Source organism: Schistocerca piceifrons, chromosome 2 (assembly GCF_021461385.2).
Source record: "Schistocerca piceifrons isolate TAMUIC-IGC-003096 chromosome 2, iqSchPice1.1, whole genome shotgun sequence".
In the NCBI taxonomy this organism is placed as follows: Eukaryota; Metazoa; Arthropoda; class Insecta; order Orthoptera; family Acrididae; genus Schistocerca; species Schistocerca piceifrons.
This window is the reverse complement of record NC_060139.1, coordinates 328,663,342-328,676,720: the sequence shown is the minus strand read 5'-3', so window position 1 is coordinate 328,676,720 and position 13,379 is coordinate 328,663,342. Positions and strand designations below refer to the sequence as shown.

Here is a 13,379-nt window from a genome sequence, read left to right as displayed (position 1 = left end):
TAGTAAACGCAGTGATGGTAAAAGACTCTCATAACAAATGTTAGAAACTGTATATAATTAAGTTAACTGAATATTAAAAATAATTTTATGTCAAACTTGATATTGTTTACGGTCTAGAGAAAGATAACTTACTGGTTAGGAAATTTTTACCGTATGCAGGGCAATGGTGTAAGGGTTTGATTCCAGTGCTCAACGCTGAATAACTATAAACAAAAGCGACGAAGAGTCTTCAGACTTTCTTTTATTGTATTTCGCAGCTTCGAGCACACAAATATTATCATGACGTGTTATGTTTAAAAAGAAAGAAAGAAAGCGGGTAGCAAAATACTAGGAAACCCTTTCCTCTTTCTTCTTAAAGATAACATAACCGGGCATGATACGATTTGTGTGACCGAGGTTGCGTAAGATAGCACAAGAATTTCGTTACAACACGACGACTGCATTCTCCTTCTGCAACGACCCTAAAACTAGACACCTCGTTGTGTTTTTCTTCCATAATTTACTGATCTCTTTCTCAGTGGGACGTGAAACTGTAAAAGAACTTTAAGTTTCTGTATACTGTAAACATACGAAAATTTATGGCGGCAACTACCCTGATTTTACACCAACTTATGAGGTCCTTGTATCATAATCACGCACGGGGCTACCAACGGTTCCTATCACTCTAACAGTTTCACCTTATCTGATATCAAGGCAGCACATATGGACGTAAAAGGAAGCAAATTACAGTATTCGACAGTAATATTGCGAAACAGAAACTAGTAGCCACATTTATACACAATACATTGACAAGTGAAACACGCAACTGTCGTTCAGCTGCCTGTTTGAACTACTTCCGAAAACCAACAGAGAGATAGATCTCAAAATTTATAGGCCAAAAGCCATCGAACAGGCAGGTTTGAGCAAAATGGAAGTTTTTTTTATGAATAAAACCGTTTAGATCGTGGAATAAAAGTCTTTATTGATTACGACGTTTCGGCATTTGTGATCATAAGATATCAAAAAAACTTTGAACTTGCGAAATAAAGTTCATTGTCACTATTAAAATCCAGTATACATTTTAATATTGAAGCTTGTTTTTGGCAATCTAGGTATATATTTTAATATTGACACTGAACATTGTTCCTCTCGTTTTTTGTCTGATGGTTTATTGGTTTATCTGGATGGTTTATCTGGACGGTTTTATTGATCAAATATTCATGATGATTGCGGACTCAGACGGAAAATGTATGTTCTCTAGTAATAAACAAAACGTGAATGGAACGAGAATCCACTTAACTCCTTATTTAAGAAGGAGTTTTATTCCCTACTTTGATTACAACTGTTTAGTCTAGCAAGTTGTGTAATAGAACACATGTGAACTCACGTCTTAATTTCTATAGGTACGTTTTGTAGAAAAGTGTTAGCTGGGATGAATTTCGATCTTATATTATGCTCTGTACGCTCAACTGAAACTTTGAACTCCCTTCAAAAATACTGACCTAGTTTCAAAAATTTGTGGGGGCAACTGACAATTCTCCCATTTGTACCCCACTGACACCTGAAAATGGCTGTACCTTTCGGTGTACTCCTATTAAAACTTGGTGTAAGACTGCAGTATATTTTCTTACTCGTTCATCAATGGGTAGCGAGCAATTTCTTAGAGTTGCTGTGTGCAGAAGAGTACTGACCTAGTTTCAAAAATTTCTGGGGGCAACTGACAATTCTCCCATTTGTACCCCACTGACACCTGAAAATGGCTGTACCTTTCGGTGTACTCCTATTAAAACTTGGTGTACGACTGCAGTATATTTTCTTACTCGTTCATCAATGGGTAGCGAGCAATTTCTTAGAGTTGCTGTGTGCAGAAGAGTAACACGGCGCCTGTGACATAAATTAAAAATATTCCTTCGGGCCGGATTTGAACCAGCGACCTATGGATGTCTGCTTCATTTACCACTACAGTCCACCGCTCTACCAACTGAGCTACCGAAGGAGTTAATCAGACTTCGCCGCTTGTAACCCACTTACAGAAAACCGGCTGGGCAGAATCTGGTTCTTAGACTGGCGGCCGTTCTCTCTAGACAACTCGTTCAGCAGGACGGAGGTGCTTGCTGTTGGTCTGACGTCACTTTCTCGACCTTTAACTCCTGATGATAACGAGAACGAGTCGGTGGGCCTTCGTCTTTTCTGCTGGTGCAGTGGTCGCTCCTATGCCGTGGTCAGGGCACTCCTAGAGGGGTCTGAAAGGGCGGTTAGTGGTAGGCAGTTCCAGTGTTACGCCCATCCTTGGAAAACAGCATCACGTACGGGGAAATGAACCAAATGTGTACACGGTGGGTATTCTTGGAGGAATCAACCGTCCACCCGGTGGAAGAGGAGGAGGCGGAGGAGGAAGAGATTAGTGTTTTAACGTTCCGTCGACAACGGTCATTATCTACGGAGCACAGGGTCGCATTGGGGAAGGATGGAGAAGGAAATCGGCCGTGCCCTTTCAACGGAACCATCCTGGCATTTGTCTTAAGCGATTTAGGGAAAGGAAATCACGGAAATACTAAATCAGGATGGCTGGATACGGGTTCGAACCATCGTCGTCTCGAATGCGAGTTCGGTGTACTAACCAATGCGCTACTTCACTCAGTGCCAGGTGGAAGAGGCTATAACGGGAGCTATTGCGAACGCAGCATCCAGTCAGCTCGCGTTGGCATTAATGGCGTTTGTTGCCTAGATTCTGAGACGATTCTCAGTTCTTTTGAGAGAGTGCCGGAACTGGTGACGTCTCTATGCAGTTGTCGGTTTTCAACATTGTTCCAAAGTCTTATCAGATCCCTTTGGTCCGTAGCCAAGATGAGAATCTAAACCAGAGGCTTCGTCGATTCGAGACACCAGGTAGGAAAACACCATCAGAGAAACCAGTTACTTCAACATATGGAGTGGGATATCTGGAGAATAAGAATCTCAAAATATTATTCGTAGTAAAGTCCGCGAGCTCACGTCTCTGGTAGAAAGCAGCCGACTCATCATTATACTGGTAACTGAGGGTAGGTTAAAACCCTAAGCAGAGAGTAGAGAAATTTTCGACAATGCGTTGAACGTATATCGGAAAGCTAGATTACAGTTTGCAGGAGGAAGCTTATAGCAACAAGCAGAAGCATTAGGTCTAGCGAGGTCCAAAATAAATCTAACTGTAGGCTACCAATCGAGGAGAGGGCAATAGTGTTCTGTGTTTCTGCCGACAGCCGCATACATACACAGAGGTCGTAGGAGCATTCAAACATAGCATAAACTCGAAATCAGCTACCATATGGCAGGGGGGCATGGATTATAAAATGCTACACTTTCCAAAAATGAAGAGTCTGTCGCTTCTTTCATTGTTTGCATTGCAGTTTTAATTAATTATAAGGAAGAGGCGTTGAACGGAGAGTGTGATGTCTTGAAAAGCGATTACAAGATGGAAACCAATAAAAGTAAGGTAAGAGTAACAGAATGTAGTCGAATAAAATCGGGTGATGCGAAGAAATTAGGTTACGAAGTGAGACAATAAAAGTACGAAAGCTATTCGGAAAGTAAAGTCCGACTGGGTACATGGCAACCATAGTGTAAAGATACATAGAAAATAGTGTCTCCCACCAAGTATGGGGGATGGTGAGAGATTTTGCCTGATGTCATGCAGCCCACATAACATAACTGTTACGCGTCTCCTTCCTCATGACAATTCTCGGCCGCTCTCTGCAGGGGCAGTGAAGACACTCTGCAGCATTTTCGATGGGAAGTATTTGGTCACCACAATAAAGATCGAAATTGACTCCCCTTGAGTATCCTCTGTGCTCACATGAACCCCTGGCTATGAAGACAATATTTTAGCACAGTCAACGAGCTGTAGAATAGCGCAGAGAATTTACGGAAAGCAGAGGCTGCTGCCTTCTGTGATGATGGTACTGGAAAGTTGGTACACAAATGTCTAAGTCTGAACGGCGACTATGTAGACAAGTATCTGGAACCGTTGAAGATAAAACATTTTTGATTTTCACAGTGTTCTCCATTTCGCGACCAATCGGACTTTACTTTCCGAATAGGCCTCGTAAGAGGTGACCATTTTTTTTCCTTTGGGTAGCAAAATAACTCATGATGCCGAAATAGAGATGGTACGAGGGTCATTCCATAAATCATGGCATATGGGAGATGTTTCGACAACAGGAAAAAAGCAGGGTATATTTTGGGTACCTTTGGTCTCAGCGCACTCTCGAGGTGTAATTGATGGAGGAAGAAACTCGAAGTGTTAGTGAAGCAATGCACCAGCAAATAAGATCGGCTGCGTTTGTGGCCGTCGTGCTGTTATTTGGCGAAGGATGACGTACTTCCTCATTGTGTGACTCCACGCTGCATCAGGCAATCCCATTAGCGATGACAAAGGCACGCCTCTCGCCTCCATCTCACGCAGCGCCCCACCACCGAGAGCCACAATATGGGTGCGTGGCGAACGTGATACACGAGCACCAAACAGTCATTCTCTCACACCACCTCGTGCAAGAACAGTACTTATACATTACTAGGCAAAATCCACCGCATGCGCATAATAGAGACTGAATTGCCTGCATTTTTCGGTACCAAATGTGTTGTGTAATCTCGGAAACATCTTTGACCCATGTGCGGAAGCTAAAAATATAATTTACTCTCCTTGTGGCGTTTTTGTCGTTTCGACGCGTATTTCTAACCTTAAAATTATTAAGAAAAGTCATCGGCTGGTGGTGACATTACACAAGCATATGGTTCATACGAGAGCTGAGCAACAACTGCCCTTTCATTCTTCTTACAGACACCACTGACTACGCGATAAATCATGGGTCAAAAGACAATTTGATTAACTTCATAGTTGCTCGAAAAGTTCGAAGATTGCTAATCTGTTTGGTTTGGAATCACTACTATAATTATTTGATTCAACAGCGGTTGACGGCAGAAGGCAGTATGAACGAAAAAAATTAATATTCATCTTATAATAATGTAAAAAATAATTTAGCGGTGCTTGTTATTCATGTACATTTTGTAATAAAGATTGTTTCTGGCGTTAAAATCATATTGTCACGTATATTTCTGAGATAGTATTACGTACGATTTAGATTATGACCCAAAGACATTGTACTCTGCAGAAGTGTCTCACGTTGTTGCCTGAACTTCTACGTCTTCATTGGGAAAAGACGCGCGTCTGAGTACATGACACACAGGCATCTGTGCATACCTATTGGTTACAGTAGCGCAAGAAATGGTGTTTACGTAAGTACACAAAGTGTTAGTGAAAGCAGAGGAAATGAGACGGAACGCAAGAGTTGAAAAATCAAGATGAAATTAGAGCAACAAACTACGTAATTTCATTAATGAATTACTTTCAGTTTGAAACCCAAGTGCTGCGAAAATTTCTCTCTAAAAGTGAAGTTTTTTCTCTGCTTCTCTCTGTCGTTAGGTATTTTCCCTGTAAGGTGTTCCGTTGTTACTCATGAAGTTGTAAATGTAATGAAAACTCCAAACGGCAGATGTTTCTGTCTTATTTGGCATCGTGAGAAATGGTAAAACGATGGTAGGAGGATGGGGGAGGGGGGGGGAGGGGGTGATGAGGATGAGGGTTACACTGGCTTCGAACAAGATACAAATCACTAGGCAAGAAGTCTGGAAGTATGCCTGTTTATGCAGCTATTATCATCGATTTATCTCTGAAAAGTGGTCACCGTGTCACAACATTTTCAGCAAGCGAGATGACACGTTGTCTAAAATACCGACCTCGCATTCGGAGGAGGAGGAGGAGGAGATTAGCGTTTAACGTCCCGTCGACAACGAGGTCATTAGAGACGGAGCACAAGCTCGGATTAGGGAAGGATGGGGAAGGAAATCGGCCGTGCCCTTTCGAAGGAACCATCCCGGCATTTGCCTGAAGTGATCTAGGGAAATCACGGAAAACCTAAATCAGGATGGCCGGACGCGGGATTGAACCGTCGTCCTCCCGAATGCGGGTCCAGTGTCTCGCATTCGGGACAACCGGTTCAAATTCTAGTGCTGTAATGCTGATTTACATATTCCGTAGTTTCCCTAAATTGATTAAGTCGAATGCTGGGATGGTTCATTTGAAGTCCTTCCCCATATTTTTTACATCCGAGCTTGCGCTCCTTCTCTTAAGATCGTGTCCTCCAAGGAAGGTTAAATCTTTGTCTTCTTTTTCTTACTACACTTCGACTTTCATGAATTTCTACACGCTCAGAGATTTCGAAATTGTCATTTTATCTTAATCTGTTTACGGACGATATCTCGCCATCTGTTAACCACAGGTGCCGTATCAGCTGTTTCCTCTGAGTATGTGAGAAGGAAACGTCAGTCAGCGGTGATTGTGTTGGGTTTGCAGAATCAGCCGTGTATCACTGTTGAAAGACTGGTTTATCTGTCACTGATACAGCCGGGAAATAACTTTTGCTCGAAATACAAACTACGTTGGCAATGATATTTAAAAAAAATACACCGCTTTATGGCCTTTCATGAAAGTTCAATGTGTCCTCCACAGCTCAAACGACAAACGTGCAACCGATAGTCAAACTCGACGAATATTTTTGCGAAGATGTCTAGAGCTACCACTATTGCATGCGGCACCGCAGTTCACACAAAGGAAGCAACAGAGACAAAGTCTTTCGCAATCTTCTACAGAAAAGAATCGCATACCGTGTGATCAAATGACGTTGGAGGCCAATAATGCAATGCCAGAACTGTACACCCATACGGCCGATCCATACCGACAAAAATCACTCCGCACGGCTGTAATGAGATTACGTGTTGAAACGGAGAACTCAAGATGCGGTTTGTTGCTGTGCCGTCACCTTCTCGATTGAACGTACGTTGAGGTTGGATGAGCAGGTGATTGACTTAGCTGTACTAGGAACGTCTCTGCCGGGAGCCAAACAAACCGGCACTTACAACAGACGCCAATGTACGAGGCGTGTTTTTTAAGTAAGTACCGTTTTGAAATTAAAAAAAGACGTGCTAATATATCTCAATAATTTTATTTTTACATGAAAGCCTGTACCTAATCTACTTTTCTACAGAATGTCCGTCAATACTGAGGCACTTGTCATAACGTTGTACCAGTTTTTGAATACCCTCCTCACAGAAGTCTGTCGCCTGACTTGTTAAACACTGCATCACCACTGTTTTGACTTCGTCATAGTCTTGAAGACGCTGACCGCCCAGGTGTTTCTTCAAGTGCAGGAACAGATGGCAGTCACTGGGCGCAAGATCGGGGCTGTACGGAGGATGATCTAGAGTTTCCCATAGAAAAGATGTGATGAGATCTTTCGTCTGATTCGCCACATGCGGACGGGCATTGTCTTGCAGCAAAACGATGTCCTTGCTCAACTTCAATGGACTGTTGCTTTGATTCCGGTGTGACGTAGGCCACCCATGTTTCATCGCCAATAACAATTTGGATTAAGAAATCATCACCATCGTTGTGGTACCGCTCAGGGAAAGTCTATGCCCTGTCTAAACGTTTGGTTTTATGCACATCCGTCAACATTTTCGGTACCCAACGTGCGCACAATTTTCGGTAATTCAAGTGCTCGGTCACAATGCCATACAAAACTCTACGAGAAACATTAGGAAAGTCATCCCGCAAGGAGGAAATCGTAAAGCGTCTGTTTTCTCTCACCTTATTTACCACTTCCTGCACCAAACTTTCATTAACGACCGAAGGACGCCCACTCCTTTGTTAAATGCTCTCACCCACTTTCTTACCATTCCATCACTCACAATGTTTTCTCCGTAAACTGTACAGATCTCACGATGAATATCGCTCACTTTTAGGCCTTTAGCAGTAAGAAATCTTGTAACAGCCCCTACTTCACAGTCGGCGGGACTCACGATTATCGGAGACATCTTAAACACTCAGTACACAACGTAAACAAGGAAGAATCAGACTGTAATGGCGTAAACAAGGAAGAATCAGACTGTAATGGCGTCAGTGCGTAGATTAAGGCACAGACTATCATGTGAAAATAAAATTATTGAGATATCTTAGCACGTCTTTTTTTTAATTTCAAAACGGTACTTACTTAAAAAACAAGCCTCGTAAATTTCCAGTTTCACAGCCAATTTCTATCTTCATTCGTGTAGGAAATGTGATGGATCTTTCTGAAACTCTCTGTAGCATGCAATGGTTGGCCCTCTCTCTCTAAAGTGCTCTCACGTGTTTCTGAATAGAAAACTATCCAAGAATTCAAGAATGTGTGGCACAGTTAGTGATATAGCTTTCCGACCAGATTGGACGACAGTGCTATTATAAGGGTAGGGGGAGACAGGGGACTTTCCTCCCGAATGAACTAACCTTGAACTTTCCACTATCAATCAACATTACTTAGGGTAAGTTCTGTTCAAACAAAAGTTTTTCCAGCATTGCATACAAGCCCTCGCTAAAAACTCAGAGCGATAACACGCAGGTCGAAGTGTGAACTACCTCGCAAATCTTTGTATTAGGGTTCGCTGCATTACGTATGTTGAACGACAGCTGTTGTTCGTGTTTTTCGTATCGCGATACACTTTTCAGACAGACTGATACTACCTTACACTCTAGCCAGCATAATGCACCCATTCATGCTCGCCGCACTCGCAGATCCCAGACAAAGAGCAACAGCAGAAATAGAGGGGAAGAAGCAGGAAAATGACTCTTCAATATCCCTTGTTTGGCTATGAATCAAGCAACTCTCTGGGCTTAGATCAAGAAACGTAAAACTGCAACGACGGCCTGCCGAACTTACCTTCGAATTACTTTTTTCAACACATGGCACCATTTGGCGTCGCTGACGCATACTGAACTTCCGTACCTGTTTTACTGCTGGTATATAAAGACGCACAACAATTTACTCTACAGTCTCTGTTCAGTTCGGAGCTCTCTGGAATATATAATCTTGCTGTACATTTGCAGAAACGTGGACTTCGATACTATGGAAATTAGCAGGTGCCGAAGTGCGTCTTATCTGTCAAACTGCCTGATAATGAAATCTCGCCCGTCGAGGTATGAGAGCCTATTGTTCTTGCTCTACCTCAACGAACAGCACCGTAAAGTAATTTGAGCTATGGTTTCACCCCAAATTAATAAAACTTTTCCCAAACTTTTCCTCTGATAGAACGCTTGGAGAATAATAATTCTTTGGTGGAATACATTGTTTATTTTAAAAATTAACAAAATCTTTGAAATGAGAAAAACTTTTTTTCTCAGTGATTTCTTCAATTTTAAACTATAAATAATAAAACAGAAATCATAAAAAAAAATTTAAAAAGTAATGCGTCGAAAAAAACTGGCATGCTGTTAATAGTTTTTCGCGGAGCACCTGTTCACTTCCTGCAGAACACCAGTGTTCTGTGGAACACAGTTTGAGAAACCCTGGACTAATATATTCATTATACATGGTGTTTCACAATTCCTATACAGGCTTCTATGGGCTGTAGTGCGATTCTAATATTTAAAGTTTTGACATCGAATCCATGACCGGAAATGTACCGTTTGGATATAAAATAAGCTCGATGTTTGAATCACTTTCCATTTTCCCGCTGAACGGTGTAGTACGTAATGGTAGAGTTGCACAACGTGCATATCGAGAACGGTTTCTGGATCACCTCAGTCTACAACTCACTATTTTCGTCTGACTACGACAACTGCTGAGAGAAACTGGTACTTTCACAACTGTACCCAAGGCGCTGTAAAAATATCCCTGACAGTTGCTGTGGGTTGGGCGCAGCAGCTCCGCGCGCCTGTTGCACCCAATCACGTTGCGCGATTTTGTAAACGTCTGTGCAGCAAAGCATCACTGTTACCAGAAAACCACAGAATGCTACTAGTTTAAAGAGGCCTCATTGTGAGTCTCCATATGGCCGGCAGGTCGAATCATGCGGTACCCAGATTTCTGCGACTTTGGATGTAACAGTGGCCCGGTGTTGGACTGGAAGGAAATGTGTGGGCACACATACTCTTCGTCAAGGTTCTGGTCGAAAACCTCCGACAATCACGAGGGAGAATAGCCGTATTGTGCACCAAGCACATCGTAAGCCGTTCACATAAGCCACTGCCATCCGAGAACAAGTAATGGACTCCTGTGACATTCTGTGTCATCATGCACTGTTTGTCTGAGGCTAGCAGCAGCCGGAATAGCGAATTACCGCCCCAGGCGTACGCTGCCGTTAACAACACAACACAAACGACAGCGTTCGTAGTGCCGTCCTGACCAGGAAGCATGGTATCTGGAGCCATCTGGTATGACTTCAGGCCACGGCTGGTGGTGACTGAGGGAACGCTGACGGCATAACCCTATGTCACGGACAACCAGCATCTTCATGTGTTAGGTCTCCTGTGACAGTTTCACGGTGCCATTTTTCAATAGGACAATGCTCAAACACACGTCTCTATGAACTAGGGATGGGGAAATCCGACCGCTAAAAACCGATACCGGTGTTTTGGTTCTGAAAAACGAGTATTTTTCGATATTTTTTTGGTCTTAGTTATAACAGGCATTTTTCATTAGTTATTAATAACCGAATACCGAAATACCAGTTGGCCGTAGCAGCATTGTTTAAATTTTTCGTTTTTAAATAAACCTTTTCTTTTTTAAAAAAAATATGCATTGGTTTGAAAAATTGCGTTATTATAAAAAAGTCTGTGCTATTTTAACAATGACGCCCACAGAAACGAACAACAAACACATGGCATAAGAACTGGACAACTCTGCTGAGACACCGATATCCCTGTTGCGTGGATCGTGGCCTTAGGTACGCCTGCCCGTGCGGTGTGGCCATGGTAGTTACCCGCTGTCGTCGCCGGACACCCGTCGTATTGTACGTAGAATGGCACCAGCCCTAGCACGGAAATATTTTTACGAAGTAACGTAGCAATGACGTACAATTCTTCATTGAATTGAAACGATTAAAGATTTGTCTTCATTTCTAGGAAGTAATAGAAGAGAAAGGAAAATATGGTAACAGTAATAAATTAAAAACTTAACAACAGTACATTCGTAGTACACAACAGAAACGGAAAATATCTGATCGGCTGCCTGTATCTACATAATATGCCTTTTAAGAGAATTCAACCACTCATCACTTTTCGAGGAAATCAGCGAACCGTGGACGGAAAAAGTTTCCTCTTATTTGCCTATTTAATTTAATATTTTGATTCTATGTATCTTGAAACTGAGAGAGTCAGAATTTTTCAATCTTTGTTCTACTTCTACGATTATCAATAACAAGAATAAAAAACTGAAATTCGTTTATCTCATAATCCGGGAATTTTGGGGCGGTTTTAGCTGTCAGATTAAACTGGCTTTGAAAAACCCAATATAACCGAAACGCGGTTGTTTCAGTGATAACTGCCATCCCTACTATGAACTACCTTATGGTGTTGAGGTATTCCCTATGGTCAGAAAGATCTACAGATCTGTCCTCGATTCGAACACGTGTGGGACCAGCTCCGACATCAACCGCGTCCCAATGTCCGTATTCAGGATATCAAGGACAAGTCACATCAGTTATGGGCCATCTGGCCTCAGGAGAGCATACAAGCGCTTCGTGATACTCTTCCCGATCGAATCCAGGCCCGAGGGGATGTACCGTCATACTGATAGTTGGGCTCATGCTTCGAGTTCTTTGTAAATTTGACACGATTTTGTATCCATTGAAACAACATCACATAGTCTCTCACTCCATGAATTCTCATGTTTCCCTCCACCGAGCGAGGAAGCGCAGTGGTTAGCACATTGGACTTGCATTCGGGAGGACGACGGTTCAAACCCGCGCCCGGCCATCCAGACTTACGTTTCCGTGCTTTCCCTAAACCGCTCCAAGTAAATGCCAGCATGGCTCCTTTGAAAGGGCGTGGCCTATTTTATTTCCCATCCTTGGCACAATGCGATCTTGCGCTCCGTCTCTAATGACGTCGATGTCAACGGGATGATAAACCCAATCTTCCTTCCTTCCCTCCACCCCTTGTGGATACTTCACTTGTTTTGGCAGGCAATGTATTTGAAATGTAATCTTTGTGATTAAGTCTCTTTCTAATTGGGCTCACACTTTACCAATGCCATAATGTAACAAGAAATAATGGCTCTGAGCACTATGGGACTTAACATCTGAGGTCATCAGTCCCCTAGAACTTAGAACTGCTTAAACCTAACTAACCTAAGGACATCACGCACATCCATGCCCGAGGCAGGATTCGAACCTGCGACCGTAGCAGTCGCGCGGTTCCGGACTGAAGCACCTAGAGCCGCGTGGCCACCGCGGCCGGCTAACAAGAAATACAATACTGCTTCATCCTCAATAATGGACTTTATGATCGTAGATATTAAAAGGGTTCCTCGTCTCTTACTCGCTTTTGCTTGCTCCATTATTTTACGCACCTCTAGATCCCCTTTTAAATCTTAACGAAACTGTACTAGTAATTTTCAACTGAAAACACTTTTGAAAAGCCCCCGTGCAGAAATATACAAAGGGCTGAGGTGAGGGGATCTTGGAGGCTTGAGTACAGGCCCTGCTCAACCTATCCGTCTTGTACCACATTGGTGCACGTGAAGTCTTACATCAGCAACTAACTGTGTCGGTGCATGCATCTAATATATTCTTCAATCTTGGGCCATGGTGAAAATTTGAGACCATTTAGATGGGGAATTAATCTAAAAGTTTACGTTTCAAATAGACCTGTAATAATGGGACAATATTGCAGAATGAAGTTGCAGTTCGTAACCATACACTCACAGTTATCTCGAAAACATCTAGTTCGCCAACCAATGTTTACTGGGACGTTTTTCCTTCTATAACTGTATACGGGGTGACAATTATTGGACTGTGTGAAAAGAAAACGTAAGTTAGTTACAAACTACGGAATGCAAACACTTTATCCGACATGTAAACGTCCTTACAGGTATTCGGATCTAGGTTATGACATGTTCGATATGCCTGGTGATGATGTGGAGCAGACGAGTAGCGAAATTTTGCATGACCTGCTGAAGTGTCGGAACATCGAGGCTGTCAATGGCTTCCTGAATGGCTGTTTTCAGCTCAGAAATGGTATTGGGGTTATTGCTGTACACTTCGTCTTTAATATAGCCCCACCAAATGGAGTCGCATGTGTTCAGACCCGGAGAATACGGCGGCCAATCGAGGCCCTCTGGGTACGCAAGAGCCAGAACGAGTTCCCGAAAGTGCTCCTCAGGACATCAAACGCCCTCCTGCTTCGATGGTGTCGAGCTGCATCTCGCATGAACCACACCTTGTCGAAATCGGGGTCACTTTAGATAATGGGGATGAAATCAGCCTACAAAGCCTTCACTTATCGTTCAGTAGTCACCTTGCCAACAAGGAATATCGCACCGATTATTCCGTGA

The 13,379-nt window shown here is 42.8% G+C and overlaps 1 protein-coding gene and 1 non-coding gene across 3 annotated transcripts in view; both read right to left on the bottom strand.

Annotated features, from left to right (window-relative positions):
• The window catches only part of LOC124775043 (acyl-CoA Delta-9 desaturase-like), a 646,525-nt gene that overhangs the window by 271,383 nt on the left and 361,763 nt on the right, over window positions 1-13,379 (bottom strand). The gene's annotated exons all lie outside the window — the stretch shown is intronic.
• Window positions 1,886-1,975, bottom strand: Trnay-gua. Its single transcript is given in 2 exon segments — window positions 1,886-1,921; window positions 1,939-1,975. It is a non-coding gene; the product is annotated as a tRNA-Tyr (tRNA).